The sequence below is a fragment of the Phyllobates terribilis genome, unplaced genomic scaffold (assembly GCF_046119375.1).
Source record: "Phyllobates terribilis strain yellow unplaced genomic scaffold, ASM4611937v1 Scaffold_1__5_contigs__length_1240528914, whole genome shotgun sequence".
In the NCBI taxonomy this organism is placed as follows: domain Eukaryota; kingdom Metazoa; phylum Chordata; class Amphibia; order Anura; family Dendrobatidae; genus Phyllobates; species Phyllobates terribilis.
In genome coordinates this window covers 1,172,566,886-1,172,584,554 of record NW_027362761.1, presented here as the reverse complement: position 1 = coordinate 1,172,584,554, position 17,669 = coordinate 1,172,566,886, and the positions used below count along the sequence as shown (strand labels likewise).

At 45.2% G+C, this 17,669-nt stretch overlaps 1 pseudogene; it reads left to right on the top strand.

Moving 5' to 3' along the window:
* The window catches only part of LOC141199815 (forkhead box protein I1c-like), a 30,191-nt pseudogene extending 15,137 nt beyond the window's left edge, over positions 1-15,054 (top strand).
* Positions 15,055-17,669: the final 2,615 nt, after the last annotated feature.

Below are 17,669 nucleotides of genomic sequence, written 5' to 3'. Positions count from 1 at the left end.
CTCCTCAGCTGTGTGACTCACATTTCCCAGACATTTCAAAGTAAACACTGATGCCTTGAGCCCTGCTGCCAGCATAGTAAGGAGGTGTGCAGGATTCCTTCTGCGCAGTTAGAAAGCAGGTGGCATTACCAGACAGGCTTTGGGTGCAGGTGGAGGACCGAGAGGAGGTTGAGGTGGCAGACTTGGACAGCAGCCCCTTGTCCTGCTGTCACCATAGTTACCCAGTGCCCAGTCAGCGACATGTAACGCCCCTGTCCATGCCTACTCGTCCAAGTGTCTGTGGTGAAATGCACCCTGTCACACACAGAGTTTCTCAAAGAAGCGGTGATGTTGTGTGGGACATGCTGGTGGAGCGCAGGCACACCTTTCTTTGAGAAGAAGTGCCGACTGGGCATCTGGTACTGGGGCACTGAGACGGACATAAGGTCTCAAAAATCCACTGTGTCCTCCAGGCGGAAAGGCAGCATTTCTGTAGCCAAGAGCTTGCAGATGGTGAAATTCAACCTCTTAGCTTTCTCATGGCTGGGAGGAAATGGTCTTTTACTTGTCCACATCTGAGGGACCGAGGGCTGGCTGTTGTGCTTAGACTGGGTTGAGTAGGGTGTCCCCGGCAAACTGCCGGTCTATGAGGAAGATGCAGGCGGACATGTTAGGTTGCCTTGATCCAAAGGTGGTGCTCTCGATGTCAGAGAGCGCTCAACACCAGCAGGTGATTCCACTTCCCAATTAACTGACGACCTCCCAATCACACTGGCTGTTGCAGGTAAAGAGGTGGCAGGTCTGCGTCCAAAAACATCTGTGACTGGGGGGACAGCAGTCACACAGGATGAAGAGACCGCGGATGCACAAGATGGGGAGACGGTGGTTGGCCCAGCCTGCTAGGCCGCATTGTAGCACAGTGAGCTTCCCACTGCAACTTATGCTTCATATCCATGTGACGGTACATGCATGAAGTACTCAAACTATGGATTTTTTGGCCTCTACTTAGCTTTTGGTGACAAATATTACAGATAACACGAGTTGGGTCATCCTTATCGATCTGAATAAATGCCCAGGCTATGCAAGGCTTAGAGCCCATGCGACCTGAAGAGCCACTACGACTTGTGGTCAGAGGCAGAGTTGTGGTTGAGGATGCAGTTGTTGACATGCTTCCAGTACTCCGTCTCTGTCCAGGAAGGCGCAACCTAACCTCGTCGTCAATAGCATCTGTGACACCCCGCTGTGCTTGGTATCACAGATCCTAGAAGAGTGTATTGATGGAATCCTCCACAAGAGGCCCCCATAAACATTCACACATCTCCACCTTCCACCTCAGACCAGCAGAGGGAGCCAGTTAAGGATATAAATAGGGAAGGTGGAGCTAGGCAGTTCAGTTCCTCTGAAGAGTTCCTGCAGTAGAGAAGCCTAAGAGAGGTCAGTCTGCAGGGGAGCTTAGTCTAGTCTAGAGAACTCAGTTAATAGTTCAGCGTGGAGAACGAGGCTACTGCTAGCTAGATTCAGTAAGGCATAACCGGAATCCCTGGAGAACTACAAGTCCCAGGATTGCTAAGGTGCTGATACGTAACAGAGCCAGGAGACGCTTAGGCCCTGCATAGTGGGAGCGTGAACTCCAAGAGAAGGCCCTACCACAAGGTCAGCCAACCCAGGACAGAGACAAAGTTAGGCCTAGCTCCAGGCAGGTCAGAAACTTACTACGCGGAGGAAAGAAACAGGAGGCCCTACACCCGCTCATTGGGGAGGATCCTGATATTCACCCTTCACCCTACAGTGCTCCGGGATGTGCCTGAATTTCCTCCAGTAAAAGGTACTGAAGTGACTACCGTGTCCGTTCCCATTCTTGCTCTGACCCAGCTGGGTCTCGCCTGTCCTGCATTCCCCCTGCATACGCTGCCCTGAGACCTAGCTCCATCTGTGGGGAGCAATACCATCAAGCTGCCTTAGCACGCGTCTCAGTGGACTGCTGCAGCGCTGGTGCTTCTCACCAGATACCACAGGTGGCGTCACGAACTCTTATAAAAGTAACAATTATCCACCCTTTTAAAGAGTGACCCCAGGGTACGGGCCAGGGAGCCGACCACCGCGACATCCCCAAGGCCAGGCAAAGGCCCGGGTACCAAGTCATCCCCATCCCCTGGGCTAGTCACATCCTCCTCCACCTCCTCCGTTGACCTCATCGACTGGCTGACTGTGGGTTGACAGTAAGTGGGATCTCCAACCTCGTCATCATCACCCTGTGTGTTATCACACCCGTCGTCCTCAAAGCCAACCTCTTCCTGCCATGACCGAAAAGTCAAGTTGTCGCTCCAATCAGGTATTTGAGTCTCATCATCGTCTTCATCATTGTCTCCACCAACAGGAGTTACAGTTTGGGAACGAGGGTCTACATTATGCTCAGAACCTTCTTCATCTGGTCCTGGATCTGACTTATAAAGATTCTGGGCATCAGTGCAGATCATTTCCTCATCTGGATTAACAGAAGCTCTGGAGCAGACCTCCATTTCCCAGGCTATAGTATGAGTAAACAGCTCTGCAGACTCAACCATCTGTGTTACCCCATACTCAGACGGGCAGCTGGAGACTTGGGAGCTGTGAGGAAGCAAGTGCGATTGGGGTGACACCTCTGAGGACTGGAGTATTTGTGATGTTGAAATTGAGGTGGAGGAGAGCCCACTTGAAGGAGCACTTGATATCCGCTGAAGCACCTGCTGTTTTTGTGCCTCATCTGGAATTTGTATTGATGGGCGTGTCCGTAAGAAAGGGATCGTATCACATTGTCCATGAAAATTATTCGACATTTCTTCAGCAGATGTTACCCCCCCCCCCCCACAGCGGGGTGGCTCGACCCACCAGCGGACAGGCACCAGTATTGGGAGAGGAGGGCTGGCCGTCCGGGTCCACCGCGGCTCTGGCACAAACCCGGCGACACGGAGGTGGCACGGGCAGGAGCAAACTGGCCGTGTCGGCTTCTCACTTTTTGGATTTTAGACATGACTTGCCTATATCTGTGTCTCCCCTCCTTTTACTCCTCCACCTCTTTTCTTTTCACATGACTATATGTACTCGTCACTTTTCCATGTGTTAGTTATGTCTTCTGAGCAGTTTGTCAGCTTTTGGACACCTTTGAAGGTGTTTTCTATGTGTTTCTATGTGTTTTCGTTTGCCTGCCATTGATTTTAACGGTGTTCGAAGGTGTTCGACGAACCGAACCGAACTCGAACTCTACGGGGGTGGCTCAACGCTAATCACCAGATTCTCAAAATCACCTAATGGAGTGTTAAAAGCAGTTTTCCATTCATCACCCTCCTTTATTCGTAACAAATTGTATGTCCCCCGGAGATCAATTTTAGAGAACCACTTGGCCCCCACTAACTGGTTAAACAAGTCAGGAATAAACGGCAATGGGTAGGAATTGCGTACGGTAATTTTATTAATTTCACGAAAGAACAAACATGGATGTAAACCACTGTCTTTTTTTTTTTTTTTTACAAAGAAAAATCCAACAGCCACAGGCGACTTAGAAGGTCTAATGTGAACAGCAGCCAAGCTCGTCTGTATGTATTCCTCCAAGGCCTTTCTTTCAGGGATAGTCAGATTAAATAAGCGACTCTTGGGTAGATTAGCTCCAGGAACAAACTCAATGGTGCAATCATAGTCTCTATGAGGAGGTAAAACTTGCGTCTCCTCCTCTGAAAAAAACTTCCAAAAATCCTGAATAGGTACAGGTAATTCCCCTTTTTCCACAGCCGCAATGCGACCATTACAACATTTATCATAGCACTTAGGACTCCAAGACTTAATCTCATTAGTAGACCAGTCCAGTAAAGGATTGTGCAGTTTTAACCAAGGTAAACCTAAAACTACTGGAGAAGGTAAATTATTTAATACCACCAAATCCAAATTTTCTTGGTGAATACCATTGATAGTGAGGGGAAATTCAGCAACCTTGTGAGTAATACATTTCAAAGGAGTGTTATCAATTGCAATCACAGAAAAAGGTGATGACAAAGGTTTGGATTCCAATTTAAGTTTTTCCAAAAAACCCTTTGGTCTTGTTTGCATTCTGTGCAAATTAGGGGTGTGGCATCCCCCTTGTTGAGCTGGTTAGTATATATGTAGCTTACCATGGGCTTAGGTGGTCTGATATTGGGACCCGGTTCTATTTGTCAACCCTTTTATATGCATTACTTCAACTTTGATATACAGTAAGGTTTTTAATATAGACAGTGTAGGACCGTCTCAATTTAGGGTCACCTTGTCGCTTGTGGGACGGCTTGTATACTTTTTTTGATCAAAAATAGTTCACCAAGTACCCTATATTTAATATGCAACTTTGCTTTACATTTATATATAATGATTGTAGGGTATGAGATATATTTTTTGTCTTTTGTAGGTTTTGCATCTTTTTGCTAGTGTGAACATGCTCCTATTTCTTGCATGTGTACCATCTTAGACCTCAGTTCACATTGCTTGGTTTTTCAATCATATTAAGTGTAGAACCACAATCCACAAATACCTGAAATTCAATCAAATCTTCATGCAATGAGGTACTCCCTGAAAGAAAAACTCCCTTAGAATTTAAACAAGCAATACGGGCGTAGCTGACAATTTTTTTTCTTTGCTTAAACAAAGCTCACAGTCCTTAATCAAATGGTCAGATTTACCACAATAAAAACACAAACCTTTGGAAAACCTGCGGTCTCTTTCCTGAGAGCGGAATGACAACGCCCCCACCTCCATTGGTTCTCCGCCATCCGAGCAGACCCTCTGAGGAATAGGAGCTGCCATTGTAGAAATTTTCTCATCATAAACCCTGGCACGCAGTCTCCTGTCCACACGTATAGCTAATTGCATGGCTTCTTGTAAGGTCACAGGTGCAGGAAATGCAATAAGCAGATCCTTAACCCTTTCACTTAGACCAGCAAGGAGCAAACAATTTAACACCGAATCATTCCATTTCACTTCTGAAGACCACCTTCTGAAGTGAGTACAATAATTTTCAACATCACCTGACCCCTGCTTCAAAGGTCTCAGTTCTGTGTCAGCAGATGAGACTCGATCAGGATCGTCATACAATAACCCCAAAGCAGAAAAAAAATCCTCCACTGATCTAAAACACGGATCATTAGGTTGGAGAGAAAAGGCCCACCCCTGTGGTTCCTTGTGCAAAAGTGACATGATAAACCCAATGCGCTGTGATTCATTCCCAGAGGACCTGGGTCTCAAATGAAAATAATAAACAAGCATTTTTAAAGGAAAAAAAATCTTGTTGTTTACCATCAAAAATATCAGGGAGTCCTACCTTTGGTTCAACAAAATGCGCTCCAGGACAGCTACCCACGTGTTGCTGGAGCTCGGCCACCTCTAGAGACAATCCCTGCAGGCGCTGAGCTAAATCTTGAACAGAATCCATTTTGACCCCGGAATTCTTTCCTTGAAGTTTTTTTTCGTTTTGGCTGGACTTACTGTTATGATCAGCTACAAGAACTAAGGAAAGAAAGGGAATCTGTCCCTACAATAAGACTAAGCTGATTCCCTACGATGCAGCGGGCAACCTGTTCCTTGTGAACAGACCCGCCTTCGTCCTCAGCTAGTCTGAATGCAGACCTATAGAATAAAGGGAGGGGTCCCTAAAAGAAGTAGGGACTGGGACAAAATTGGACACCTCCTAGCAGAAGTTGTAGCGGAGCAAAAAGACAAACAGACAAAAAGTACTTAGAGGTCCAAAGGACCAAACGAACTAAAGAGATAGGTACAAAAACACCTGGCTAGATAGAGAGTCAAAATAACACTGAAGTCCAGCAAATCCAGAAGGGTGGAGCTGGAATAAATAGGCAGCAGGTCACGTGACCACAAAATAGAAAAAACTAACAGAAAGGTTCTAACAACATCTGTGCCAACCTCCAAAACTTTGAAGACTCCACCAAGATGGTGAGAGGCGATGATACCATAATTAGTATCAACATCCCGCTTCTCTGTCTACTGAAATGCTTGCTGCCCACAATTAAAGAGGAGGAACTCCAGGCGGAGCACAATGAGATGGAGCAAGGAAACATACAGGGTGATGCCACTCAGCCCAGCCTCATCTCAATGCGCATTTGGTGATAATGAGGAGGAAGAGAATGAGGAAGAACAGGAGCGGTTTTCCTACCGTACAGACGGTGCTACCCACACAACAGTCATACCTTCTATTCAGTGTGGATGGCCTGAGGAGAGGGAGAACAAGGAGGAGAGGGAGAACAAGGAGGAGAGGGAGAACAAGGAGGAGAGGGAGAACAAGGAGGAGGAGAATGAGCAGGAGAATGAGCAGGATCAGGAGGAGGAGAGCATGGACAGTCATCCTCTTGGTCAAAAAAGTCTTGTCTGTTGGCAATCTGGCACACATGGTTGACTTTATGTTCCGCTACCTTTCCCGTGACCCTCGCGCTGTACACATTTTGTCCGACAGTAATTATTGGTTGGTCACACTTCTAGACCCACGCTACAAGGAGATCTTTCTAGCTCTCTTTCCTGTGGTGGAGAGGTCTAATAAAATGTTGCAGTACCAGAAGGTCATTGTACAAGAATTATTTAAAAAATTCCCATCTGACAACGCTGGCAGCAGAGGTCACAGTTTGTTGGACAACCAAGGAGTACAGGCGAGGGAGACACAAATACGATGCAGCAGAGGCAGGGGAACACTGTCAAAGCTGTTGGACAGTTTTCTCAGATCCTCCTGTTGAATGGAGTACTCTAACAAGGAGGGAAAAGATTTGGTAGATGCTGAAGGAGTACCTTGCCGACCATACCAACGTCCTCCGTGATTCCTCTGTGCCTTATAAGCTGGACACGTGGCATGAACTGGCTCTCTATGCCTTGGAGGTCCTGGCCTGCCCGTTCGCTAGCATTTTGTCTGAGCTAGATTTTAGTGCCGCCGGGGGCATTATAGCTCATAGGCGTATCTGCCTGTCAACTTAAAGTGCTGACAGGCTGACTCTTGTAAAAATGAACAAGGACTGCATTGGACTAGACTTATCAACACTACTGAATGATAGCAGCGGGACAAAGTCAAATCCAGTGGGTTTTGTTTTTTTTTGGGGGGGGGGCATAGTATCATAGTTTGTAAAGCCGAATAAAGACTTGCTTCCATCAAGTTCGACCTGTTAGTTCTGTAATTGCTAAAGTTGATCCAGAGGAGGGCAAAAACCCCAAATGATTTAACCAATCTTCACCTGAGGAAAAATTCCCTCCCGACTCTGAAACCAGCAGTCAGAATAAATCCCTGTATCAACCTACTATTTTATTTTATTTTTAAGTATATGCTGAAATCTGCCTGGTATCTAGAAATGCATCCAGTCCCCGCTTGAACTGGTGTAGTGAATCTGACATTACCGTCTCCTCACTCAGTGAATTCCATATTCTCACTGCTCTTACCGTAAAGAACCCCTTCCTATGCTGGTGCTGAAACCTTTTCTCTTCCAGTCTTAGTGAATGCCCTCTTGTTACCGTAATATCCCTCCTTTTGAACAAATCCCGGGCAAGATCTCTATACTGTCCCCTAACATATTTGTACACATTTATTATGTTCCCCCTCAACCTTCTCTTTTCGAGGCTGAATAGTCCTAGTTTTGCCAACCTCTCTGGGTATTGCAGTCCCTCCATTCCCTTTATTAATTTTGCTGCCCTCCTTTGTACCTTTTCAAGCTCATTTATATCCTTTCTATATATTGGGGCCCATAACTGAGCACAGTATTCCAAGTGTGGTCTGACCAGTGCTTTGTACAGTGGAAGAACAATGTTCTCATCCTTTGCAGCTATACCTCTTCTGATACATCCCATTACCCTGTTTGCCCTTACTGCAGCGGCCTGACTTTGGGCACTCCAATTTAGTTTGCTATCAATCAAGATGCCCAAGTCCGTCTCCATCTCTGAATTCCCCAATGATTTCCCATTCAGTGAGTACTGGTGACTTCCATTTTTCCTTCCCATATGTATGACCTTACATTTCTCCTCATTAAACCTCATTTGCCATTTAATGCTCCACCTACCCAGCTTATCCAAATCCCTCTGTATGTCTGCACTGTCCTCTTTTGTATTAATTGTTTTACATAACTTTGTGTCATCTGCAAATATTGATATTTTACTATTTATCCCGTTGACTATGTCGTTAATAAAGATATTAAATAACATTGGGCCTAGTACAGGCCCATGAACATCAACACACTCAGACATGGGTATAGTCTTCCTGATTTTGTCTATTTTCTGTTGTCCTCCTCCTCCTCCTCCTCCACCACCACCATATAACCAGGGTGACCATGATGCAACACCAACATAATTTTTTTTTAAGGGTGTTTATGAGGCCTGGAGGAATTTCTTTTTAGAGGCCTACCTCTAACATTCTGTATGTTATACAGTAAGTTCATGTATACCCCCCAGGGGTAAATGTTTTTCAGCCCATGCGTTTAGTGCATGGACATTACCAGTATAGGAGAACCACTCCTTAATAATGGTAACAATTTTTTTGAATTAGGACCTCCTGTATGTCTATTCAAAGGGGTTTGGAGTGCAGCCAAATTTTTGGTAGCTGCAACAGTATAGGGGACCCATGTCTTAATAATGGGAATTACAAAGCATAGCCAGCTTATGGCCCTATAACAATAGTGAGGGTCGACTGCTGGCCCTTTAACAATAGTAAAGGCTGCCTGATGGATAGGCTTTGTGACTTTCACAGTCCCTCCTTCATAAATGAAACAGAATGGTTCTGATAATGTCTAACACACCACAAGGCCAGATAAGGTAGTAAATGACATTTACCGGTGAATGTATTTTTCACTGTTGAAAGCAATGCAAAAGTGCAAAAACGCATCAAAAACTCTACGTGTGAACAAGGCTCAATGTGTGGAGGAGCATTTTTGTTTTTGCTTATTTATTTTGCCTTATATACAAGTCATTACCCTGAAAAAGATGTTCCTTAGCATTTTTCCCAGGAAAATCCATTTTGGCTTCATTTTTGTATGTTTTATTGTCAGTCCATAAAAGTGGCGTAATACTCTGACAACATTATTCACAGCAGTAACCTGGAAGTCAGAAATGATTCCAGGGGTCTTCCCCATGCTGTTACCATATGATTTGAGCACTGTTTCCATAGATTTGACCAATTTATAGGCCCTCTCCAGACCTCAGGGGTGGGTTGCTGGAAAAATGCTAGAGTTTCCCATTGACTTACATTAGGCTCGTTGGTCGAGAACCCGAGCATTGTGATTTGCTCGACCCGAGCAACGAGCACCTGAGCATTTTAGTGCTTGCTCATCACTATAGCTTACTTGTTTTGTAAATCAGCGTCTTATTTTTAAAATATGCTATTTTTGCACACTAAGAAATAACTCGGGGGTTGTTATCGTACTGACCTAAATAATAATGTTGTCTTATTAAGCACAGTAAAGAATGCAAAATGGCGGGAAAAAAATTAGTCAATTCTTGAATTGTCTTTTGCTTGTTCATTCTGCTTCTCAAAAATTGGAATTAAATGCAATAAAAAAATTTATGTACTCCCAACTGGCACCAAAAAAAACCTTCACCCTATCCTGCAAAGAACAAACCTCTATTAACCCTTTCCCGACCTTGGACGTTCCGTCACTTTTGCTAATGATGCTGCTGTTCCTATAAGAAGAAAGACGATGTTCCTGATCCTATTCTGACCTATTCCAGCTCCTTAATTATTACTAATACACGATGATCCCCCTCTACTTACTTCCTCTTTTCAACCTCTTCTCCTTAATCCCTTTTGCCACCAAATGCTGATCAGTACTTGATTGCTCGATTTTTGGCAGTTTTTTCTTGTATGTGCATCCTCCAGCTGCCAAGCGCTGATCACTGATGCAAATCACTGATCGGCAGCCATGCTTGTTTCTTTCTGGAGTTTTTTTTCCCTGCTTGCTTTTTCTCCCCCTCCCATTGCACTAAATCTGTGCGGCCATCCTACAGCCACCGAGTCGCTGATCGTTAATGCAGACCACTGATCAGCATCTTCTTGCTTTTGGCCAAAACTTTAACCCCTTTTTTGCACCACATCGATGGAGCGCTGGTCAGTGACACACATCATTGATCGGCATCCGGTTGTTTGTTTTTTAAATAAAATTGACTAAAAAATAAATTAGATTAGTTGATAGTGCTAGATTAGGCACAGTAAGAATAAACCATAGTAATCCACTTACTTTATTCAGTAAAAAACACTGTAGTGTAAGGGGTAGTGTCAGATAGTAAAGCAAAAAAAAATTATTTAGATTAGTTGATAGGACTAGATTAGGGACAGTGAAAATATACTGTAGTAAACAGCGTCTACCACAGTATTTCTTACTGAATTTAGTCAGGGTTAGTGTCAGATAGTAAAAAGTAAAAAAATAATCACATTCGTGCGTGCATTCTACAGCTGTAGAGCGCTGATCAGTGACGCACATCACTGATCGGCATGCGATTGTTGATTATTTTTTTTATTTGTTTTTTCTCACAAAAAAACCCAATTTAAATTAGTTGATAGGACTAGTTTTGGGACAGTAAAATATAATGTAGTAATCAGTAGAGATGAGCGTTGTTCTACTCGAACTGTTCGCCAATCTCAAATTCGAGCTGTTTTGGGCGGTGTTCGAGCCGTTCGGCGAACACGAACAATTTGAGAAAAATTCGGCTGTTCGAGGTTATGTTCGATAACTGTTCGTGCACCAAAATCATAACTGGATTTTTTCTCAGTAATGATGAAAATTAATGTTAATACGCAGTTTGAGTGTACAGCGGGGTGGGGGGAGGGGCAGGGGATGGATCTCTGCAGGAACAATGAAGATCTCCATTTTTTTTTTCTCTTTCCCGCATTTACAGTGGGGAGGTGCAATCTGTCAGCCTATCAGCAGCGCACACACGGAGTGAAGTGCTTTTTTTCACACAAGCAAGGGCATGTGTCATTGGCAGTGTATGTCACATGTCCTTGCCCTATAAGACCCAGCCATTTTCCCCATCGCCACCATTTTCTCACTGCTGCAGCTGCGTGTTAGACGGCACCGCTGTTGCTGTGTGCGCTATACCTTGTTAATTTCAAGCCAATTTTCGCACAAATCTACAGATAGCTTGGGAGTAGGGAATAGTTGTGATTGCAGTCCTTTTAAGGACTAGGTTACAGCATTTCCTATGACTTTTATCAGGCAGGTCTGTGCTCTTAAATAGATAGATTGTGGGAGTAAAGACTAATTGTAATTGGAGTCCTTTTCAGGACTAGGTTACATCAGTTCCTATCAGTTTTTGCCAGGCAGGTCTGTGCCAGTGCTGTGCAAGTTTTTTTTCACAGCATTTGGCTGAATCTAGCAAAGCTAATCCTTTATGGCCTATTGCAGACTGTGTTAGTCAGTGGAGTAGCCTATCTGTGTTGCAAGATATACCACCTGTGTATAGAATACCAATTTTTTTACTGCACCTAGTGAAGTAAAATCTTTTGGGCATAGCATCATTCTATTAGTCCATCTATACTGACCTCCATCAGGTTGCAAATTGAAAATAATTTTTTCTGCATCTAACCCAGCCAATAGTTTTGGCCTAATACCACAGTTTGGCCACTCAGCTCTGCTCGGTTCCCATCCATTCTTTTTTTGTGCAAACAACTCCAGAGTTGTGAATTAGTTAACCACCAAAATGAGTGGAAAAAGGCCTGCTGCTGGTGGAAAGGGGAATAGGCGTGTTGGGAAGGGGAAAAAAGGTTGTGTCCGTGGGGAAGGTGTTAAAGCAACAGTGACATCTGCAGAAGAAAGACCATCTTCCAGCCAAACTAAAATGACTACTTCTTTTAGCGGACAATGTGATAAGATCCCTTTCTTACAGCCACGCCAATCGCTACAAATTCCAGATGAGGCACAAAAACAGCAGGTGCTTCAACGGATATCAAGTGCTCCTTTAAGTGGGCTCTCCTCCACATCAAATTCAACATCACAAATACTCCAGTCCTCAAAGGTGTCACCCCAATCTCACTTGCTTCCTCACAGCTCCCAAATCTCCAGCTGCCCGTCTGAGTATAAGGTCGAACAGATGGTTGAGTCTGCAGAGCTGTTTACTCATACTATAGCCTGGGAATCAGAGGTCGACTCCAGCGCTTCTGTGAATCCAGACGAGGAAATGATCTGCACTGATGCCCAGAATCTTTATGAGTAGGATCCAGGACCAGACGCAGAAGGTTCTGACCATAATGTAGACCCTCATTCCCAAACTGTAACTCCTGTTGGTGGAGACAATGAGGAAGACGATGATGAGACTCAAATACCTGATTGGAGCGACAACTTTAGTTTTTTGTCAGGGCAGGAACAGGTTGGCTCTGAGGACGACGGGTGTGATAACGCACAGGGTGATGATGATGAGGTTGGAGATCCCACTTACTGTCAACCCACAGTCAGCCAAGAGATGAGGTCAGCAGAGGAGGTGGAGGAAGATGCTAGTGACGACGAGGTCAGGTTGCGCCTTCCTGGACAGAGACGTAGTACTGTAAGCACGTCAAGAACTGCATCCTCAAACACAACTCTGCCTCTCACCACAAGTCGTGGTGGCTCTTCAGGTCGCATGGGTGCTAAGCCTTGCATAGCCTGGGCATTTTTTTCAGATCGATAAAGATGACCCAACTCGTGTTATCTGTAACATTTTTCAGCAAAAGCTAAGTAGAGGCCAAAAAAAACATAGTTTGAGTACTTCATGCATGAACCGGCACATGGACATGAAGCATAAGTTGCAGTGGGAAGCTCAGTGTGCTAGAATGCGGCCTAGCCAACCACCGTCTGCCATATCTTGTGCATCCGCGGCCTCTTCATCCTCTGACTGGGGGGACAGCATACACACCTGTTTTGGGGCGCAGACCTGCCATCTCTTTACCCGCAACAGCCAGCGTGATTGGCAGGTCATCATTTTCTTTGGAGGTGGTAACACCAGATGGTGTTGAGCGCTGTCCGACATCGATAGCACCACCTTTGGATCAAGGCAACCTAACATGTCCGCCTGAATCTTCCTCACAGACCGGCAGTATGCCGGGGACACCCTTATCAACCCCGTCTAAGCAGAATAGCCAGCCCTCGGTCCCTCAGATGTGGACAAGTAAAAGACCATTTCCTCCTAGCCATGAGAAAGCTAAGAGGTTAAATTTCACCATCTGCAAGCTCTTGGCTACAGAAATGCTGCCTTTCCGCCTGGTGGACACAGAGGATTTTCGAGACCTTATGTCCGTCGCAGTGCCCCAGTACCAGATGTCCAGTCGGCACTACTTCTCAAAGAAAGGTGTGCCTGCGCTCCACCAGCATGTCGCACACAACATCACCGCTTCTTTGAGAAACTGTGTGACAGGGTGCATTTCACCACACACACTTGGATGAGTAGGCATGGACAGGGGCGTTACATGTCGCTGACTGGGCACTGAGTAACTATGGTGACAGCAGGACAAGGGGCTGCTGTCCAAGTCTTGCCGTCCCCACGAGTTGTGCGTCAATCCTCTTTATGTCAAAGTTCCTCCACTGCTTCTGCCTCCTCAACCTCCTCTCGGTCTTCCACCTGCACCCAAAGCCTGTCTGGTCATGCCACAAGCTTTCTATCTGCGCAGAAGGGATCCTGCACACCTCCTTACTATGCAGGCAGTAGGGCTCAACGTCATCAGGCGGTTTTTACATTGAAATGTCTGGGAAATGTGAGTCACACAGCTGAGGAGTTGTGGTCAGCTCTGGAGAACCAATTTCATGAATGGTTGTCTCCACTGGACCTGAAACCAGGGAAGGCCGTGTGCGACAATGCTGCAAACCTGGGTGCGGCCCTTCGCCGGGGCAATGTCATACACGTGCCTTGTATGGCTCACGTGTTGAACCTGGTTGTCCAGCAATTTTTAGCCCACTATCCCAGACTAGATGGCCTTCTGCAGAGGGCACGGTCGCTGTGTGCTCACTTCCGCCGTTCGCATCCCGCAGCTCAGCGACTTACATCTCTACAGAAGTCGTTGGGCCTGCCACTTCACCGGCTAAAATGCGATGTGCCTACCCGGTGGAATTCAACTCTGCACATGTTGCAGCGACTGTGGCAGCACCGACAAGCCCTGGTGCAATACGTTCTGACGTATAGCCTGGGCCAACGAGATCCGGAGGCTATCCTATTCGTGTAGTTCTTGCCTTCAAATGGCCAAAGTGTAGCCATGAATAAAACATTGTACAAGCAAAAATAAACAGGCAGAAAATATTACCAAAAGTATTTTCAATCCAAACTCAGAGCAAGAATTTTAACAAAAAAAAAAACCTTCAAAAAATGCTTCCAAAACTTTTAGCTTGCCCACTTGAATGACAGGAATTTTCCAATACATTTTTGCAATTGTGTTTACTTGGTGTATTAGTAAAAATAATTTTTTCATAGATTTTTTAAAATATTTTGTACAATATTGGTGATATTTGGTGTTTTAGAGCTGACATTTTTAAATGTATATATTGTTCATCTTACATTATATTATTTTTTTTCAACATTGTTTAGGCAAAGGTAATTACTGGACCCTAGATCCTAAATGTGAGAAGATGTTCGACAATCGGAACTTCCGCCGGAAAAGAAAGCGCAGATCAGAGTCTAACAACACTGATGCTGTCACAGCTAAAGGTGAAGACGGTTGTGTGGTTTTAGGGACAAAAGATGGTGAAACACCATCTGTGATGATCCTAACATCTCCAGAAGTGGAAGTCTCCTCAGAAGACCGGAAGATCACATCTCCTCCAGGAACCAACTCTAATCTCTTGTCTAAATGCCTTTTTTAGCAGTATGACCTCCTCCTTTGACTCCAGCTCAGTGACCACTCAGATGTCTCTGGGGTTGGTCAATGAACTTTCCCAGAGGAACATCCCTGCAATAAGCAGTTTTACTGCAGGCCCTGTGGAAGAACCATCTGCAGATTTGCAGAACACTTTACATCTCAACAGAGGCCTCTATTTCAGGTCCTTCTCCAGCTCCAACCCAAACAGTCAATTCAACAGCCATTTTTGTAACAATTTCAGTGTCAACAGCCTCAACTATTCCAGAGTCGGCAGCGAAGTGTAGGCCCAGGAGATATGTGGCGCCCCTGAGGGTTCAGTCGCCACAGGGGTACTGCACCTCAGACCGATGTGTGGTATTCCCTCTCCGAGGTAAGGATGGAGCACCACACAGGATCCCACTACACACCCAACACCACACTACTCCCATTTAAAGCACAATGTGCTGCCCCAGTCCTGAATGGAGAAGTAGGGGGGTAACCTTATAGCGAGTGAGGGTGGAGGAAGCAATTTGCTAGGCACTTAATAGATTCATATAAATTTGGAGACCATTTTTTTAACCGGGTCTTTGGTCGCAGTTGCCTGGAGTGGTTAGTCAGTACAAGCTGCAGCTGTTCTAGGATTCTGCGATTCCAGGTCTCCGGTCTCGAGACTGGAGATTGGGGCAGAGTTGAGTTACAGCCAACTCTGTTCTAAATCTTAGTCCATACAAGTAGGCCCAGGAGGGGAGCAGGGGAGGAAAGCTCCACAGGCGAAAGGATCTCAGGGGCTGTGGACGGAGCGGAGTCGCCACCTGCTACCCTTATTCTGGCCCCGCCAGAGAGACCCTGACGGAAGAGGGGGTACCGGTCCCCGATTATCTGACTTTGCACTTCACGTCCCTGTCAGAGAAGTCTGGAGGCTGAAGTGGATCCCAGGGGGATACGGACGGAGCGGAGTCGCCACCTGTATCACCTAATCTGCGTTTATCCAGAGGGACCCGGCCTAATGCCACTTTCACACCAAAGTTACCAATAAGGGACCCAATTGGTCCGGGAGCTACAATCTACCCTTAAAGGACATCGCAGTACCCGTACGGGACTTAGTGGGGAACATAAGGCGGTTCAAGTACAGCTAGAGAGAGGAACACTCTGGTGCGGGGGTCATGTCAAGTGCACCTGAACTACCGAAAGTGTGCTGAACCCCTTTCTGGTGGCCGCAGCGCGCTGTGAGAAGCTTTGCACCTGCTACCACACTACCGCGAGTAAAGCTTGGAAGACTGCACCCTTGTCTCTGTAATTCCTTCCAGCGCGGCACTGCACACACCATAAACCTCCAGAACCCCTACTCTCTCTCCCACTGCCCTGAGGCCTGCTCCGCCTGTGGGGAGTAGTACCAGCTAAGCTGCCACGACACCCGCCTCAGAGGACTGCCACAGCGCTGGTGGTAGTCACCTGAAACCACAGGTGGCGTAGTCGAGATACCACTCTTCCCAAAAACAAAGCCCACTATTTTCATGCGACAACCCTGAGCACGGAACGGGTCGGGGCCACGACTGCATCCCACTCTCTACATCTGACCCGGCTCCGAGTGTCCCCTTCCCCCATCGCCCAGGGGGGTCGTCTCAGATACATCATGCTGGCCGCTGTTGATCCTCATAGAAAATGCATAGAAATTTCTTAAAGCATTAACTGTAAATGACAGCGCACAGTTATCTTCCATGTACATAGTTGTCTGATACTTCAATGCATCATTCTGAGGGGGTGTTTTTTTTATTGTTTTTTATTTATGTTTTTTGATATTTATATTAACCAAGAGATTGTGATTATGACTTATTAAACTTTCTTACTGATTTCGAAAGAAAAATAATCTAAAGAGGTTTTGGTAAAAAAATGTTTTCTATATTTTGTGATCTATTTATCTTGTAGCTATCTCCCCCTCTCTCTGTATATATCTCATAGCTATTTATTTCATACATCTTTTATCTTGTTCATTTTTATGTATATAAATATATTTGTTTCATATAATCCATCAATCATATTTATCGATCTCTCTTTACATTTCATATGTATCTATCTATTTTATCAGGATAATGTGTATTGCAAGGCTTACATCCAGTGACCATGGAATGTTGACTTGGCTGCTACACCAAGGTCCTACAATTCAATCCTCTCATGTCTAATGGGCTTACAAGTTTAATCAATGTAATCCAAACCTGGCAATTTTGGGGAAGACCATTTAAAGATTAGGTTGTCCTGTCTCTCCCTCATGTCTTTTTCCTCTGCAGCCATGTGAAAATGTAAATTTACATGCAATTCATGTAATACACCTTCTGACAACCATTAGGAATATGATTTAATGGTAGATGCAGAAAAGTTCTAATAAAGGTGATTAATATCAGAATCTAGGTCAGAAGATCAGCACAGATACATAAACCCTGATGGTTTTTATGAAATGGCTCAATAGATTCTGTGAAAACATTGTCGAGGCCCCATTTCACATGGACAGATTTTGTGCCCCTGATGGTCACTGATCAACCATTAAGAAAGTTGATCATTACTGGTTTGTTTTTATTTATATTGATCCATTATCATGAGGGGCTTTCACACAAATGGTCTTAGGGACGTTGTTGTTGTTTCATTAGTGTTGGCAGCAGGTCTCTGCTTAGATCTGCGTATTTGCCCCCATTTACTTGTTTTCAGGCTGATCACTCGGCCTATATACATGGGGCAATGATCAGACATTTATTTGAAGTTTGTTCAGTGGATCCTCAATCCAGATAAATGACCTCAAGTTGGTCAAAGACAAGCAGGCAATGGACTAGGGAAGCACGAATTAGAAACATACAATTTTGGTGCTGTATTAAAAAGGTACCCAAATACATTGAGTAGACATCATCCAAACCCTAATTTCTCCACATTG